The sequence below is a fragment of the Myotis brandtii genome, unplaced genomic scaffold (genome assembly GCF_000412655.1).
Source record: "Myotis brandtii unplaced genomic scaffold, ASM41265v1 scaffold583, whole genome shotgun sequence".
Classification (NCBI taxonomy): Eukaryota; Metazoa; Chordata; class Mammalia; order Chiroptera; family Vespertilionidae; genus Myotis; species Myotis brandtii.
Window position 1 is genome coordinate 1,586,354 of NW_005370191.1, and position 16,308 is coordinate 1,602,661.

A 16,308-nucleotide genomic window follows, 5' to 3' on the forward strand; every position below is an offset into this window, starting at 1 on the left:
GGTGGCGTGCGAGGGGGACCCCGAGGCCGCGCGTGGGAGGCCCTGCATAGGTGTCAGTCCAAGGAACAGTGGGAAGACTTTAGCAAACAATATGCGTGTTTGCGTTAGAGCCTCCTGGACCCAGAAGGAGGCTGCTAGAGCAAGGCAGCCCAGAGATTTGGGTCCAAGCCTTTGGGGCATTTGAGCCTGAAAGACCTGGATTATTATTTTTTTAAAAAATATATTTCTTTATTGATTTCAGAGAGGAAGGGAGAGGGAAGAGAGAGAAACATCAATGATGAGAGAGAATCATTGATGGGCTGCCTCCTGCACGCCTCCTACTGGGGATCGAGCCCGCAACCCAGGCATGTGCCCTTGGCCGGAATCAAACCTGGGACCCTTCAGTCCACAGGCTGACGCGCTATCCACTGAGCTAAGCCGGCTAGGGCACCTGGGTTGTTTTTGAGAACCTCCTTCAGAGGTGGGGGCTTTCTCAGTTACCATCTCATTTACACCTCCTCCATCCCCCAGGGGAGAACCTGGAGGAGGCGCTCAGGTGCGGAGGGGAAATTACCTGCGGGCGGTCACGCAGCTGGCCCCAGACAGGCCAGGCTTGGCCTTCCCAGTACGCCATGACCTCGACCTCGGCCTTTTCACGGGAGCACGATCCTTCTCCCAGACTGTGTCCAGAGCTGAGTGTCTAGAATTGTCCTCCTTCGCTGTTCCCTCCTACACCTAGAGATCACAGTCCTAGGGCTGGCACAGGGGTAACCGGCGCCGGGCAGCGGGCTTCCCAGGAGGGCATTGCCCAAGCATGACTGCACACTTGGGTCCCAGACCCGCTCTGCCACTCCCCTGCTGAGTGATGCTGGAAGGCTTTCTGGAGTTCAGGGAGCTGGTCCCATCTCATCCCCTGCAGAGAGGGAGCACCGGCACCTGTAAAGATAGGTACCAGGGGACACTGAGGTGGGGTGCTGACGGCTGGCACAGTCCTGTTTTCTGTTACATTTGGCTTTCTCTTCCTATTTTGTTATTTATACTCTACATGCACACTTTACCAAATTCAAAATATTGATGGTTTACAATGAAAAATGAAGTTAAGTTTCTCTTCTCTCCCAGCCACACAAATTCCCTATTCCTGGTTCCTGTGCCTTCTGGAGACAGACTGACTACAAAGGCCTCAGTAGACATATTTTTTTTCTTTTATAGACAAACTAGAGACCTGGTGCACAAAATTCATGCACTCAGGGGGTCCCTCAGCCCATCTTGCACCCTCTTGCAGTCTGGGAGTCCTCGAGGGATGTCCGCCACCACCACTGCACTTGCCAGCTTCTGGCTGAGTGCACTGACCACCAGGGGGCAGCTCCTGCATTGAGCGTCTGCCCCTGGTGGTCAGTGTGTGTCATAGCAACTGGTTGTTCGCCGTTCGGTGGATTTGCATATTAGCCTTTTATTATATAGGACTAGAGGCCCGATGCATGAAAATTCATGCACTGGGGGGGGGGGCCCAGTCTGCACCCTCTAGCAGTCCGGGACCCCTTGGGGAATGTCCACCTGCCAGCTTAGGAGCGGGGAGCAGGCCTAAGCTGCAGTCAGACATCCTTAGCGCTGCCAAGGAGGCTGGAGAGGCTCCCGCCACCGCTGCTGCACTCACAGCCCTCAGCCCGGCTTGTGGCTGAGCGGAGCTCCCGCCGCTGTGGAACACTGACCACTAGGGGACAGCTCCTGCATTGAGTGTCTGCCCCCTGGTAGTCAGTGCATGTCATAGCGACCAGTAGTTCCTCCATTAGGGTCAATTTGCATATTACCCTTTTATTACGTAGGGTTATTGTATAGGATAGTAGCTTACTGGCTGCACTTACAGTTTCACTTATTTTATCTTGGAGAGCAGTGCATGATATAGCAGTAGTCTATACGTAAAAAGTACCCTCGCCCATCCAGTGTGACTCAGTGGTTGAGCATCGACCCATGCACCTAGAGGTCACTGGTTCAATTCCCAGTCAAGGCACATGCCCAGGTTGCGGGCTCAATCTCAAGCAGGGGGTGTGCAGGAGGCAGCTGATTAATGGTGAGGTTTCTCCCTCATCAATGTTTCTATCTTTCTCTTATTCTCCCTTCTTCTCTCTCTAAAAATCAATAAAAAAAGAAAAACATTTAAAATAATTCCTTCATGCTCTTTGCCACTTGCCAAGTTTTCCATCATGTGGACGTACCATCATCTTTCTTTTTTTTTTTTTTTAAAGATTTTTAAATTGATTTTTAGAGAGAGAGGGAGAGAGAGAGAAATATTGATGTGAGAGAGAAACATTGATGTGAGAGCGAAACATGGATCAGCTGCCTCCTGCCCACCCCCTATCAGGGATCATGGCAGCCTGGGCATGTGCCCTGACTGGGAATTCAACCAGCAACCTTTCAGTGCACGAGACTACACCCAACCAACAGAATCACACCAGCCAGGGCGGTACCATCATCTCTTGATGGGTCCCCTGTTAGTGGATGAGTAGGTTGTTGTCATCATTTGATTCCACCAAACAATACAGCTCACACAACATTTTGCACGTAAGTGAGGGCAGGCGAAGGATAAATTCCAGGAAATGGAATCCCTGGGCCAGAAGACGTGTGGGAGGGACTTCTGTAGAATTTGCCAAATTTCCTGCTGCAGGATTGTATGCAGCCACCGACATACAGGCGTGTGCCAGCACCCCCTGCCCCCATGTCCTCACGAATCTGTGATCATCATCCAAGCAATGGGAAAACAAAGGTTGCTCAGGGTACTTAGGGTGATTTTTTAGGTGTTTTATCAGAGCCATTATCAGTCATTCTGGGTTACTGAGATTTGCCCCTCTGCCTCGTTGTCCTTCAGGTATGTTCTTCTCTCACCCCCCACCTTTGGGTTTGGGCCAGGCCACCAGGGGACTAAGAAACTTTTTAGCTTCTATAGATTGAGAGCTCACTCCGCCCACTGTGGACTAATAATGAGGCGGGCGGTGGGCAGGGAGGGCCCCTGCGAAAGTCTAGTGTTCAGGTGTTGCTGCAGGCTTATCCCTTCACCTGGCCTGGAGGACCCCCCCGCCCCCCACGGCCAAGCCAGGGAAGCCCAGACGGGCTTGCTTTTGTCTGCTTCAGGATGCAGTTCTTGCTTATCTCCCGTGCTGGCGAGCTTACCTCCTTCAAAGGAAACTCTGTCTATCTCCTAACTATCCCAGTGTGACCAAGGCCTGGACTCCCACATCATTTTGCACATAAGTTCGCTCTCCCACTGAACTTCCAGAGCGGCTCTCGGAGCCCAAACCAAAGGACCATGGCTGCTCTTCCAAAGCCTTCAGCCTACTCAGCTCCAAGCTCCATGTCCCTTCCCCCTGCCCTGCCATGAGTTTAGACCCCACACTGACCGGGTCGTTGTCCCCTAGGCAGCCTCTACTTTGTCATGTTCCCTTCTGGAGTGTAGTAGCTTCCAGAGTGAGGTTGGGGACTGGGCCTCCCTGCTGTGCTCTGTGCTGTACAGAGCAGATATGAACAGATCAAACCCTGTCTTCTTCTGGGCACTAGCCCTTCAATGATACCCACAATCCCCTTAGCTTTGTTGGGTCACACTTCCCTGTTTCCGGTTCTAAAAAACAGAAACCAGCTCCAACTAATTTAAACAGAAAGAGGTTCATGAGAAGGCTATCGAGATTCTCTGGTGGGGCCAAAGAGCCAGCCCAAAGGCCACAAACAATGCCCCAAATCATATGCCAGAAGTGGCTTGGTGCCAGCCCTGGCCACAGACCCCTCACCTCACACCAGCACTGGACACCAGGTGCTGCCAACAACTGCTGGCTGCTGCATGCCCTCATCACGGGAGCCTGGGACGGCCTCGCCAGTTCTGTGGGGGTCTCCCTCAGAGATCAGGTGGAGGAAAGGGAGGAGACCTGGCAGAGGAAAGGGGTTCAGGTGCTGGGCATTCCAGAGGGACCGTATTCACCGCAGGGTCTTGAATTTCACCACGTTGCACCCCAGATGACATTTGTTTAGCACCCACTTGATGCCACCTGGACTCCAGGAGCCCACATAGTTTTCTCAGTTGGTTCTCATGACAACCTGTGAGGTAGGTGCTGTCACCCCATTTCCCTGAGAGTCCTGTGATGTGCCCAGCATCCTGCACCGAACTCCACTTTAGAAGGAAGGGAGGCTGCCGGGGGTCTCAGGCTGCTGCCCCACCTCATCCCCGTGACACCTGAGGTCCTTACCTCCGCATTGCTCATCCCTGGCCCCGTGGCCTGGAAGCACAGCCTCTAAACACGGGGATTTCTGGGGCAGAACATAGTCAACACAGAGGATTCAGCCAGGAGGCGAGCCAAGCGTCCAGCACGTTCCCAGAAACCAGCCTCTGGGGAGGGGGTGAGTCAGAGGGCCGGTCTGGAGGGGACCTCAGCCCTGGCTCCAACCATCGGCCTAGACCCTCCATTTGTTGGGGGTGGGGCGGAGCGTAAACAGAAGGGATCCCTTTGCTCAGCAGACTTTTCTATCTCCTCACTCATTAATTCAGTCATCTGCTTTGTATTCTGCATTCATTGAGTGCCTGCTGTGTGCCAGGCCCGGTGCTAGGCACTGGGGATCCAGAGAAAAACTCACTATGGTTCCTGCCCTCAAGGGGTTCGTAGTTGAAGGGAAGAGATAGAGGTAGCAGGGTGTTTAAGTGCCAGAGCAGAGAAATGAGTGAGGAATATAGAGGAGAGAGTGAGGAATGTAAAGGAGAGAGAGAGCCAGTGACATTTGAGCACGATGGGGCACATATGCATGAGGTGGTCGAGGTGGGAGCAGCCTGGGCAGAAGTGTGCAGGTGTGATGAAGGTGTCTTTGGCCCTCGCTAAGAGGGAGGTGTCGAAAGCTTGTGGACCATGAGACTATAAAAACAGATAGGAACCGCAATGAAGGATCTTGACTGCCAGGAAAGAGCTTGGATGGTTTCCTGCACAGGGTTCGGGCAGCGGAGTGACATGGATGGACTTGGGTGCTGGGAATGCAGTGACTTGGCATTTCGAAGTGTTAGCATATAGGTCTCCTTCCCACCCTCAACATCCTGTGCCCCTCACCCATGTGGTCAGTTGAATGGAATATCCCTTTTCGTATGATATTTTTGGGGACCCACAAGTATGTTTTCACTTCTTTTAGAATCAGAAAGAAAAATGAGTATAATAGTAATGAATACGTAACAATGAACCCATCCTGGGTTGTATTCATCTTTATATCAAAGTAGTGGTAAAATATAAATTTAGTATCTTGATTCACACTAATCAAAAGTGCCTGGGGCTCATGAAAATCATAATGCTCCCGGCACAGGACAGGAGCAGCTCTTGAGTTTCAACATGTGCTGAACTTCACAGCAGATTAGTAACGCAGAAAGAAAGTCGTGTTTGAGTTGCAGAGTCTGGGTCTCTGAGCACAAGGAGCTTGGGAAGGACCAGTTACCTACCGCTCCAGCCTCCACTAGGGGCGGGGAAGAGCCTCAGACAAGAGGGAGTCCCCTGGGTACTACCCCAGGAAGGGGTCAGTTGCCATATTGCCTGGGATGAGAAATGAAGATTCAGTCAAGATTACATTGAATGTTCCCACGTCTTGGCCACCATGAATCGTGCTGCAATGAACATAGGGGTGCATATGTCTTTGGAAATACATGGTTTCTAGTTTTTCTGGTATATACTCATGACAGGAATTGCTGGGTCATATGGTAGCTCTATTCTTTTTTTAAAAATATATTTTTATTGATTTCAGAAGAAGATAGAAACATTAATGATGAGAGAGAATCATTGATTGGCTGCCTCCTGCATGCCCCACCCTGGGGATTGAGCCCTCAACTCGGGCATATGCCCTGACCGGGAATCGAATCGTGACCTCCTGGTTCATAGGTCAACACTGAACCACTGAGCCACTTTGGCTGAACCTATGAGTTCTTTATATCTTTTGGAAATTAAACCTTTGTCAGAACTACTGCTTGCAAGGATTATCTCCCATCTGGTTGGCTGTCTCTTTGTTTTGTTGTCAGCTTCTCTTGCTGTGCAGGAAACAATCAAAGTGTCCTGCAATAGAGGACTGGATAAAGAAGATGTGGTACATACACACAGTGAAATGTATGTATTATTAACTATAGTCACCATAAGAAAGGCTGAAATAGCCCCATTTGCAACAACATGGATGGACCTTGAGAACATTATGCTAAGTGAAATAAGTCAGTCCGTAAAGCTAAGAATCATATGATTTCACTCATGTGGGATATAAAACTGAAACTCATGAACACAAACAGCAGTGTGGTGGTTGCCAGAGGGAAGGGGGTGGCGGGAGAAGGGGGCCCTCATATATGGTGACAGGAGAATATTTGACTTTGAATGGTGGACACATGGTGCAATATACAGATCTTGTAACATAGGAACCCACACCTGAAACCTGTATGTTCATGTTGATCAATGTCACACCAATAACTTTAAATAAATAAATAAATAAATATTACATTGAATGATAGAAAAATAAAGTTTTACTCTGGGAACTCCTGAACTTGTACGCTGTAGACCTTGCCCATCAGCCAGAGCTCCACTCCACACCCCAATAAACATTTAAAGATGCACCACTGCTGGCGGGGAGAGGGTGAAATGGGTGACGGGGGTCAAAAGTTACAAACTTCCAGCCCTGCCGGCATGGCTGGCTCAGTGGTTGAGTGTTGACCTATGAACCAGGATGTCACAGTTTGATTCCCAGTCGGGGCATATGCCTGGGTTGCAGGCTCAATCCCCAGTGTGGGGCATGCAGGAGGCCAATCAATGATTCTCTGTCATCATTGATGTTTCCATCTCTCTCTCCCTCTCCCTTCCTCTCTGAAATCAATTAAAAAAAATTTTTTTAAAGGTTTAAAAGTTATAAACTTTCAGCTAAAAGATAAGTAAGTCCTGGAGATGTGATGTACAGCATGGTGACTATCCTAACTAATAAAGAGGGAATATGCTAATTGACCCTCACACTATCGCAAAGATGGCGGTGCCCACAGCCAATAAGGAGGGAATATGCTAATTGACTGCCACACTGTCATACAAGATGGCCACCCCCATGTGGTCAAAGATGGCCACCCCCATGTGGTCAAAAGATGGCTGCCACAAGATGACCAGCAGGGGAGGGCAGTTGTAGGCGATCAGGCCAGCAGGGGAGGGCAGTTAGGGGTGACCAGGCCAGCGGGGGAGGGCAGTTGGGGACGACCAGGCCTGCAGGGAAGGGAGGGCAGTTGTGGGGGGGGGACCAGGCCTGCAGGGGATGGCAGTTGGGGGCGATCGGGCTGGCAGGGGAGTGGTTAGGGGGTGATCAGGCTGGCAGGCAGGCAGGCGAGTGGTTGGGAGCCAGCAGTTCCAGATTGTGAGAGGGTTGTCCACAGGAATCGGGCCTAAAACAGCAGTCAGACATCCCTCGAGGGGTCCCAGATTGGAGAGGGTGTAGGCTGGGCTGAGGGACACCCCGCCCCCCACGAGTTTCGTGCACCGGGCCTCTAGTAGTTAATAATACTGTAATGTATATTTGAAAGTTGCTGAGAGAGTAGATCTTAAAAGTTCTCATCACAAGAAAAAAAGTGACAATATGAGGTCATGGACATTAACTAAACTTGCGGTAGTCATTTCACAATATATGCATATACCGAATTATGTTGTGCACCTGAAACTAATACAATGTTATGTATTAATTATATCTCAATAGAAGTAGAAATAAATAAACATGCACTCATATTAGGTTCCTCAACAGATTAAAAATAGAATTATAAATCCCACTTCTGAGTATATATGCAAAACAGGGTCTCAAAGAGGTATTTGCACACTCGTGTTCATTGTAGCATTTTTCACAGTTGCCAAGAGGTAGAATGGGTAAAGGACATGTGGGATATACACATATATAATAGACTACTACAGCTTTAAAAAAGAAGGAAATCCGGGTTCCCGCTACAACATGAATCAACCTTGAGGACATCATGCTGATGAAATAAGCTGTTCACAAAAAGACAAATGCTGCCCGATTCCACTTATATGTGATACCTAGAGTAACAAAACTCAGAGAAATAGGAAGTAGAATGGTGGTTGCCAGGGTTCTAGCCTGAGGAAGGGAGAATGGAGAATTGTTATTTAATGGGCAGAGGGTTTCGGTTTTGCAAGATGAGAAAGTTCTGGAGATCTGTTGCACAAAAGATCTGTATATGGCACCATGTGTCAACTGTACACTTGAAAATGGTTAAGACGGTAAATTTTATATTATGTATTTTTTACCCCCCAAAATGCAAATATATCCCAACTTTATATGGTTTTTTTTTTTTTTTTTGGCTGTAAAAATATTTGAAGAGATTTTTATAACGTAGCTTTTGAAGCTGGTTGAGGACAAGCAACTAGTTTGATTTACTGCTGGCCTTGGTTTCTCTGCAAACATCACGCATTCTTGGGAACTCGGGGATTCTTACCGAGTGAGAAAATGTGACCTACAAATTGTTTTCATGCCCAGTGACACACTGTAAAATACTAAATCTCACAGTGGAGGAAGCCGACACGGTGCTACATTTAGGAGATATTGAAGTAAACAGTGACTATTTTTAAACATGTTGTGGTTTTAATATTTTGGATCCAATGCTTCCCTCCTCAGGGATTTTACTGAGCTGGAAGCCCCGTGCCCAGGGGCCCTCCGGGGGGAAACTGTCCCTGCCCAGAGGAAAGGCCTCCTCATGCCATCCTCCCACCCCTCCCTGTCGGACGGTGGCTGCCAGGGCCTGTCCTGCCAGTGCCAAGCCTCGATGGCAGCCCCCACACAAAGGTCAGAGGGGCCCAGCTATGGACCTGCAAATGCTGGGCACAGGAGTCTGCACTAAACTCAACGCCACAGGGAGCCTGGCAGGCTCCAGGCTGAGTGACAGCCGTGTGCCAAGAAGTCTGGACCCAGCAATTGTGAGAAGCCTGGAGGGGGCAGGCTGAGAGGCATTCTGCGCCCAGCTGCCCCCCGCCCTGCCAATCTTGACACCCCTACCTGTCCCATTTAGACAGATAGGATTGAATACAGCTTTAAAACCGAGGCCCACAGTGAAGAGGGGGAGCCCTTGAACCAGCCCCCTGAGTTCAAATCCTGGCTCCTCTATTACTATAGAGCCTGCTGTGTGACTGCAAGCAAGTAACGCAGTCTCTCTGGGCCTCATTTGCTTCATCTGTAAAGTGGGGCGATGGTGGCCGCATCACCCCCGACCCCAAGTAGCTGTGAATGGAGCATGCTGACGTCACCAGACCTCAGAAGGCGCACGCACACGCTGAGCCTCTGGCTCGAAGGGGAGAGGATGTACGTGTGCCAGACGGGGGACTGGGCCTGGGGCCAGTGCAGCTGCAGCTGGAACATAAACCTGTCGTGCCTTCTGGCGCCACAGCCTCCCTGCTCCAGCTCCAGACAGAGCCCGGCTGGGGTGACAGGAACCAGAGCCTTGGGGTGAAAGTTGGAGCCACAGGAGGTGGGAGGGGGCACAGGCGGTGGAAGTGGCTCCCGGTCCCCAGCCTCACTCCTGCTCAGACAGCTCCTGTACCCCCTTCACATCCAACAGCCCCTCCGGCAGGGCTCCCCAGCTGCCATCCCCTTCTCCACTCCCACAGCTCCTGGTGCGAAAAGATGCCCACCATCCTCTGAGCCTGTGGGGAGATGGTGCAGGGTGGCCAGAAACCGTCAAGTTGTAAACAACGCAGTGTCGCTGAGGTGCAATAAAGCGGGTTAGGCCCGGGTATTCCTCTGTGCCAGGCTTCTCCTCCTCAGCATAAAGGCGGCCAGGACATCCCCACGTGACTGTGACTGTAGGTGGCAACAGTCCGTTCGCCTTCTTGCTGAATGTGTTCTACAGTGTGGATGCAGTTCCCTCCATCGCTTGCTGGTCCTTCATCCTGAGTGGACATCTGTACTGTGTCCAGTTTGGGGCTGTTGGGAATAAGGCCGCTGACGTTCCTGAGTGTGAGCCGTCCAGGGGACACTCTCAGGGGAACCATGAGCAGGACTGCTGGGCCCTTGGCTGAGTCCTAAGCAGGTCGATTCTTATCCCCCTCCCCCAGCGTTTCACACCTGCCCCCCATCTCACCAGTGGGCCCACCAGGTCGCCTCCACTTCCCTCCAGGAGCCCAGGAGTGGAAACTCCAGATTCCTCAGCCTCCTTTGGCAGAGCAAGACGGCCATCCTGACCTCGCGCCTGCCGTTCCTGTGGGCCAGGCCCCGCTCTCCCAGCTGAAGGGCCAACTGGGTTGGTCAACAAGGAGACGCAGCACTCCCTTCCTGGAGGCTGAGGTCTGCTCTCCTGGCCTTCAGGACTGTCACCTGAGGTATGTCCCGGTGTCCTAGCCCAGTGGTCGGCAAACCGCGGCTCGCGAGCCACATGCGGCTCTTCGGCCCCTTGAGTGTGGCTCTTCCACAAAACACCACGTGCGGGCGCGCACGTACAGTGCGATTGAAACTTCGTGGCCCGTGCGCAGAAGTCGGTTTTCGGCCTGGGCGAGTCTATTTTGAAGAAGTGGCGTTAGAAGAAGGGGGGGGGGCTGTCGGTCGGTCAGTCAGTCGGGCGACGGGAGACGCAGCGCGGGGGAGGCGCCAAATATCAACAGTACTTAAACTATATAGGTAGGTTAATAACAATGTACCTACCATATAGTTTAAGTTTAAAAAATTTGGCTCTCAAAAGAAATTTCAATCGTTGTACTGTTGATATTTGGCTCTGTTGACTAATGCGTTTGCCGACCACTGTCCTAGCCACCTTCCCTCATGGGACAGGGACAGCTCAAAGCCCAGGAAGACAAGGGCAGCTAGGACTCACAGAAAGGGGGGAAATAGCCCATAGACAAAGGCCCCCCTCTGGGGACTGAGCCTAGAGGTGTCGGCTCAAGGTCGTCTCTGAGCACAGGGGCAGCTTTTGACTTCTTAGGGCCTCAGCTCGGGCCTGGTGTCCCTTCAGGGTCCATGTGGGACTCAGAACCGGTTCTTCCCCTCACTCTGGCCAACGGAGCCTTACGCTCAAAGCAGGCCACCTGGGGACAACCAAGGCCACCTCGGCCACACCGGCCCAAACAGCCCAGGCTGGAGCGGTCCACATGGGAAGGAAAGGGGTCTCCTGCCCTGTCATACAGAGAAGGCCTCCCTCTGCTCAATGTCAGGGGCATCCTCAGACACTTACCTGGGTGGGGGCTGGTCAGAGAGACCAGGCTGTGGCCCTGGGCAGTGGGCAGTCAGCTCCGGGACCATCGGCCTCTCGCCCACCGCGCCCTTGGCCCTCAGCCCAGACCCAGGTTCCGCTCTTCCCAGAAGTTCATCCCCTGAATGGGGTTCCGTGCGTTGCCCTCATTAACCTTCTGAACCTTCCCGAAAGGAGTGGAAACGCCCTGCCTCATCCTCCCACAGAGGAAGCTGGGGGTGGGAGTGGGGGATGGTACGGGGGCCACCCTGGCTTCTGCCCAGATCAGGGGCAGGGGTCAGAGAACTGGGCACCCCTGCAGCCCGCTCTCCTCCAGCCCTGCCCCTCTAGCCAAGCTCTGAGGCTCCTCCTTGACCCCCTAGCTGGGTTCCCATCCCGGGTTTTCTGCCCTGCTGGCACGTATCAAGCCTCTATTTTTTCATCTGTAAATGAGGCTAATCATGGGATTGCCCCAAGGATTTGGGGGTTCACACATGTGAATTGTCCAGGCCAGTGCCTGGTGTCCAGTAAGTGATGTACAGGGGTCAGCCCTCCTCTGAGTCACCATGTCCTTCTGTGTGTGGCCTTCTCTGGGTTGGGTTGAGAGTGACCAGGGAGGCTGACAAGGGGGGTCTAAGTCCCCTGCCTGTTTCTGCTGCTCTCCTCCACCTGTCTCTCTCAGTTCCTGCACACACACATCCCCGCCCCCAGGAGCGGATGGGAGAGCCAGCTTTGTGGGCAGATAGGAGATAGTCTTGGGGTCCTTGAGACTCCCAGGGGACAAGTAACTTGCAGTGCAAAGGGTCACAGGTGGCCACAGGAGGTGACATATGAGCCTGGCATGAAGGACCAGGAGGATTTGGGCTCCAGAAAAGGGATGGAATGTGGGGCAAAAAGAACACGTGTGAGCCCTCGGGCCATCACCCCAATGACACGGGGCCTGACTCTGGGCAGCTCAAACCTCCCAGCAAGCAGGAATTCCAGATGCCGTAACACCATGTCCCCAGCATCCTGCAGGTCCCTAGGGGGCCCCAGAAATATCCTGCATCTTGGCCTGAAATGTCCCCCCAGGGAGGTGCCTCCCAATGGGGTGGCTCTCTGGGGTCAGGCCCCTTGCATCTTTGTGCCCTGAGGTAGCAACATCCCCCAGGGAGCTGATGGGGTCAGACCCAGAAGCAGCCCACCCCTCAGACTCCAGGACCAGCTGATTCCTTCCTCTCTGGGGCCTCAGAGCCCCTCCTGCCTGCCTGGCTCCCAGCACCACCGGAACCTTCAGCCCCCTCTGTGTGAGCCAGCATTCCCAGGAGAGCCCCAGGTCCCATGCCAAAGAAGGGGTGCAAATACACATGTGTGGGGAGCAGAGCTGCCTAATTTCCTGCAACAGTCCCCTTGGCCACCTAGGCTCCTGCTGCAGGGAGCACCGGGGTGCCTGGGGAAGGGGCCAGGGCATGGAGACAGCACAGCAGACTAGAGGCTGCAAAGGGCACTGGGGGCTGGACCAGCAGGAGAGGGGCCTGGGGTGACCCCCTCTGTATCTACCAGTTTGGGGTGATGGGTTGTGAATGGTCCCGCCCCTGACATACATTCTCTTCCTTTCTTCTTCCTCCTGCTCTATTTTTGCCCCTTTTCCCTACTGAGCCCAAACCTGGGACCAGCCTTCTGATTTCATTTTGTGTTTATTGGAAAACGGCTATGCCCAGCTCTGGGCCAGCTCAGACGGCTTCCCCCCCGGAAGTGAGTTCTCATGGCTTGTCCGAGTTAAAAATAGAGGCAGGAGACAGTGAGAAACAGGCAAAGAAACATAAGAGAAGGGGACACAGAGAGACACAGCCAGGAAGACAGAGAGGGGCAGAAAGAGGCAGCGAGGGTTGCAGCAGGTCCCCGCCCCCCATGCATGTGTCCATGTATCAGGCGGATATCGGGTGACATGTGCCCACTGGACGTCCCTTCATGACTCAAGACCATTGTCACTGAGCCTGTTTTCCCAGGTGTGTGCCCCTGAGAGCCGGAGGGCTGAGTGGGTTGTTGCAGCCACACCTTGTGGTCAGTGTCACTCACCAGCCCGTGCTCCAGGCCCCCAGAAGAGCCCAGAGAAGCAAGCCCAGGCGTGGCTGGAGTCCCCGTGGGAATTCGGGGGTGGGAAGAATCCCACCCATTCCATGCTGGCCTCCCCCAGCCACTGAGGTTGGGTTCTGGACTCAGCACAGGCAGGTCCCAAGAAAGTGGTTTAAGTCTTTGTGGGCAGGCTGTGTCTATCCATGTCCCCAGTGGAGGCGTGTGGTCAGGGAGAGAGGTTCATGGAGGTCTTCTCCAGCATTCAGCCCGGGGGCTGGAGGACCACAGAACCAGGAGGTGCGGGCCGGGGCAGCTCTAGGTTTGGCTTTGGGGAGGATGGTGGCCTGAGGGGTCTCTGGGATATCCGGTCAGAGGCAGCCCGGATCCCTGTCCTCTAACACTCTGGGATCAGCTCCTGCAGAGTCCCCTCCCCGGCCTCGGGCAGCCCTCTGTCCGGGACAGGCCTGTGTGGTCATCTGTCTACCCCTCTCCAGTCTGGAGACCACAAGGGGAGGGTCTGATGCCACAGGACCGGCACAAAGACAGCCCAGGTCCCTGTGATACAGTAAGAAACACCATAGTCCCCCCCTTATTCACAGGTTCCGTTACCCACAGTCAACCTGACCCAAATGTATGAAATGGAAAATTCCAGAAATAAACAACTTAGACGTTTTAAATTGTGCCTCGTTCTGAGTAGCATTATGAAGGCCCGCTCTGTCCTGCTTGGGACATGACTCATCCTTTGTCCAGCGTGTCCTCCCTGCTTCTGCTCCTCACTCCTTCACCACTTAGTAGCCATCTCACTTATCAGAGTGACCGTCCTATTTGGTTATTAGTCATCATTGTTAATCTTTTACTGTGCCTAGTTATAAATTAAATTTTATCATAAGTAAGTATGTATAGGGAGAAACATAGTGTACATAGGACTCGGTACTACCTGAGTTTTCAGGCATCCGGTAGGAGTCTTGGAGCATATCCCCTGTGGATAAGGAGGGGCTACCCATGTATTTGGCCTTTGTCCTTGGGTCCTGGCACAGAGCTCCTAAAGCCCGGGGAATGCTGAGTCTTAGGGGTGAGAGGAGCATCTTCTGTTGTTCATAATGATCCCTGCCTGAGGTTATGCTTAATGGGGGGAGCCCTAGGTAGCTTTAGGATGCAGGCTGGTCACCAGGTAAGGGGGGGCTACCCATGTATTTGGCCTTTGTCCCTGGGTCCTGGCACAGAGCTCCTAAAGCCCGGGGATGCTGGGTCGTAGGGGTGAGAGGAGCATCTTCTGTTGTTCATAATGAGCCCTGCCTGAGGTTAATGGGGTGAGCCCTAGGTAGCTTTAGGATGCAGGCTGGTCACCAGAGGAACCAACCATGGGATTAGGGGGTTGGAACTTTCAGTCCCACCCTCACCCCAATAATGTCCAAGGGAGGGGAGAGGGGTTGGAGAATGAGTTCAGTCACCAATGGCCAATGCTTTCATCAATCATGCCTGGTAGTGGAACCTCCATAAAAAAAAACAGACAATGGGGTTCAGCGAGCTTCTAGGCCGGAGAACAGGGAGGTGCTGGGAGGGTGGCACCCTCCAAGGGCGCACGAAGCTCTGCTCACCCCCTTCACACCCAGCCACATGCATCTCTCCTATGACGCTATTCCAAGCTGTATCCTCTGTCATAAACGGTAATACTCGGTAAACTGTTTTTCCTGAGTTCTGCAAGCATTCCAGCAAATTACCAAAACTGAGGAGGTGGTCATGGGAATCCCCAATTTCTCACCAAGTTGGATGGAAGTGTGCATTCCCCGAGCACGCACTGCTTGCCACTGGTGTCTGAAGAGGGGGCGGTCGTGTGGGGCTGAGCCCTTTAACTGCAGGGTCTGGAGTTAGTGTCAGAAGTGAGTTTAATTGTAGGACACTCGGTTGGTGTCTGGAGAGTTGGAGAACTGGTTGGTGTGAAAGATCCCACAGCCCTAACTGGTTTGCTCAGTGGATAGAGCATCGGCCTTCGGACTCAAGGGTCCCAGGTTCGATTCTGGTCAAGGGCATGTACCTTGGTTTCGGGCACATCCCCAGTGGGAAGTGTGCAGGAGGCAGCTGATCGATGTTTCTCTCTCATCAATGTTTCTAACTCTATCCCTCTCCCTTCCTCTCTGTAAAAAATCAATAAAAAAATATATTAAAAAAAAAAGAAAGAAAGACCACACAGATTTGGTGCCAGAAGTGCTGTGAGTAAAAACAGGTTGCAGTGCCCTCTAAGTTCCTTGTTGGCCCTTCTCTGTCCTGCTATGGGCCCAGGAGGCTGGGACATGGACCATGGGCCACACCGTCCAGACCCCTCTGCCCTCTTGCTTCTGGTCAGGTGCAGTCAGTGGAGGCACCAGCGTGTGATCAGAAGGCAGGAGAGAGGCAGGGTATTTACTCACCAGCTCCTCCAGTGGCTGCGCCCCTCACCCCACAGCCCCAGCTGCTGCCAGGTGGACCCTGCCCATGGCTCCTAGTCACTGGCTGGGAAACACCACCCCCTCCCCTCACATCAGCCTCAGGTTCAGGCTTATGGCCCCATCAGCGCCTTAGGCCACCCTCTCCTGTTGGTTCCCTAACGCTGCCCACACCTTTGTAAACTCTCTCAATTGCCCTGCTAGAGGCATGCCATCTGTTTCCTGCCAGGGCCAACCCACACAAGGCGTAGGTTTGTGCCATGCAAGGCCTTAGGGTCACCTAGTTCAACCTTCACTTTTAGCAGCAAGGGGCACTGAGGCCCAGAGAGGGTGAGTGATCCGTCCAGGGTCACCAGCCCCGGGGGTGGGGCTCATGGTTGCTGCGAAAAGGCTGTGGAAAGAAGAGGACAAGCTGGAAGTCGGTTTGCTTCCTCCCCTGCCTGCCTCTCCCAGCCTGGCGCCCCCAGGGCCAAGTGAGCGTTTCTTGCACAGCAGGAGCAGGATGTGTCTGCACCGGCTAATAAACCAATTAGGGCCATGTGCACCTCCCAGAGATAGGCCGCTGCAAGCCGGCCAGTGCCCTCCTTCCCGACCCCCTGCCCCAATGGGTGAGGCCCTCCACCTGGCATGGGTGCCTCCTGATGTTCCCCACCCCACCCCACCCCACCCTCT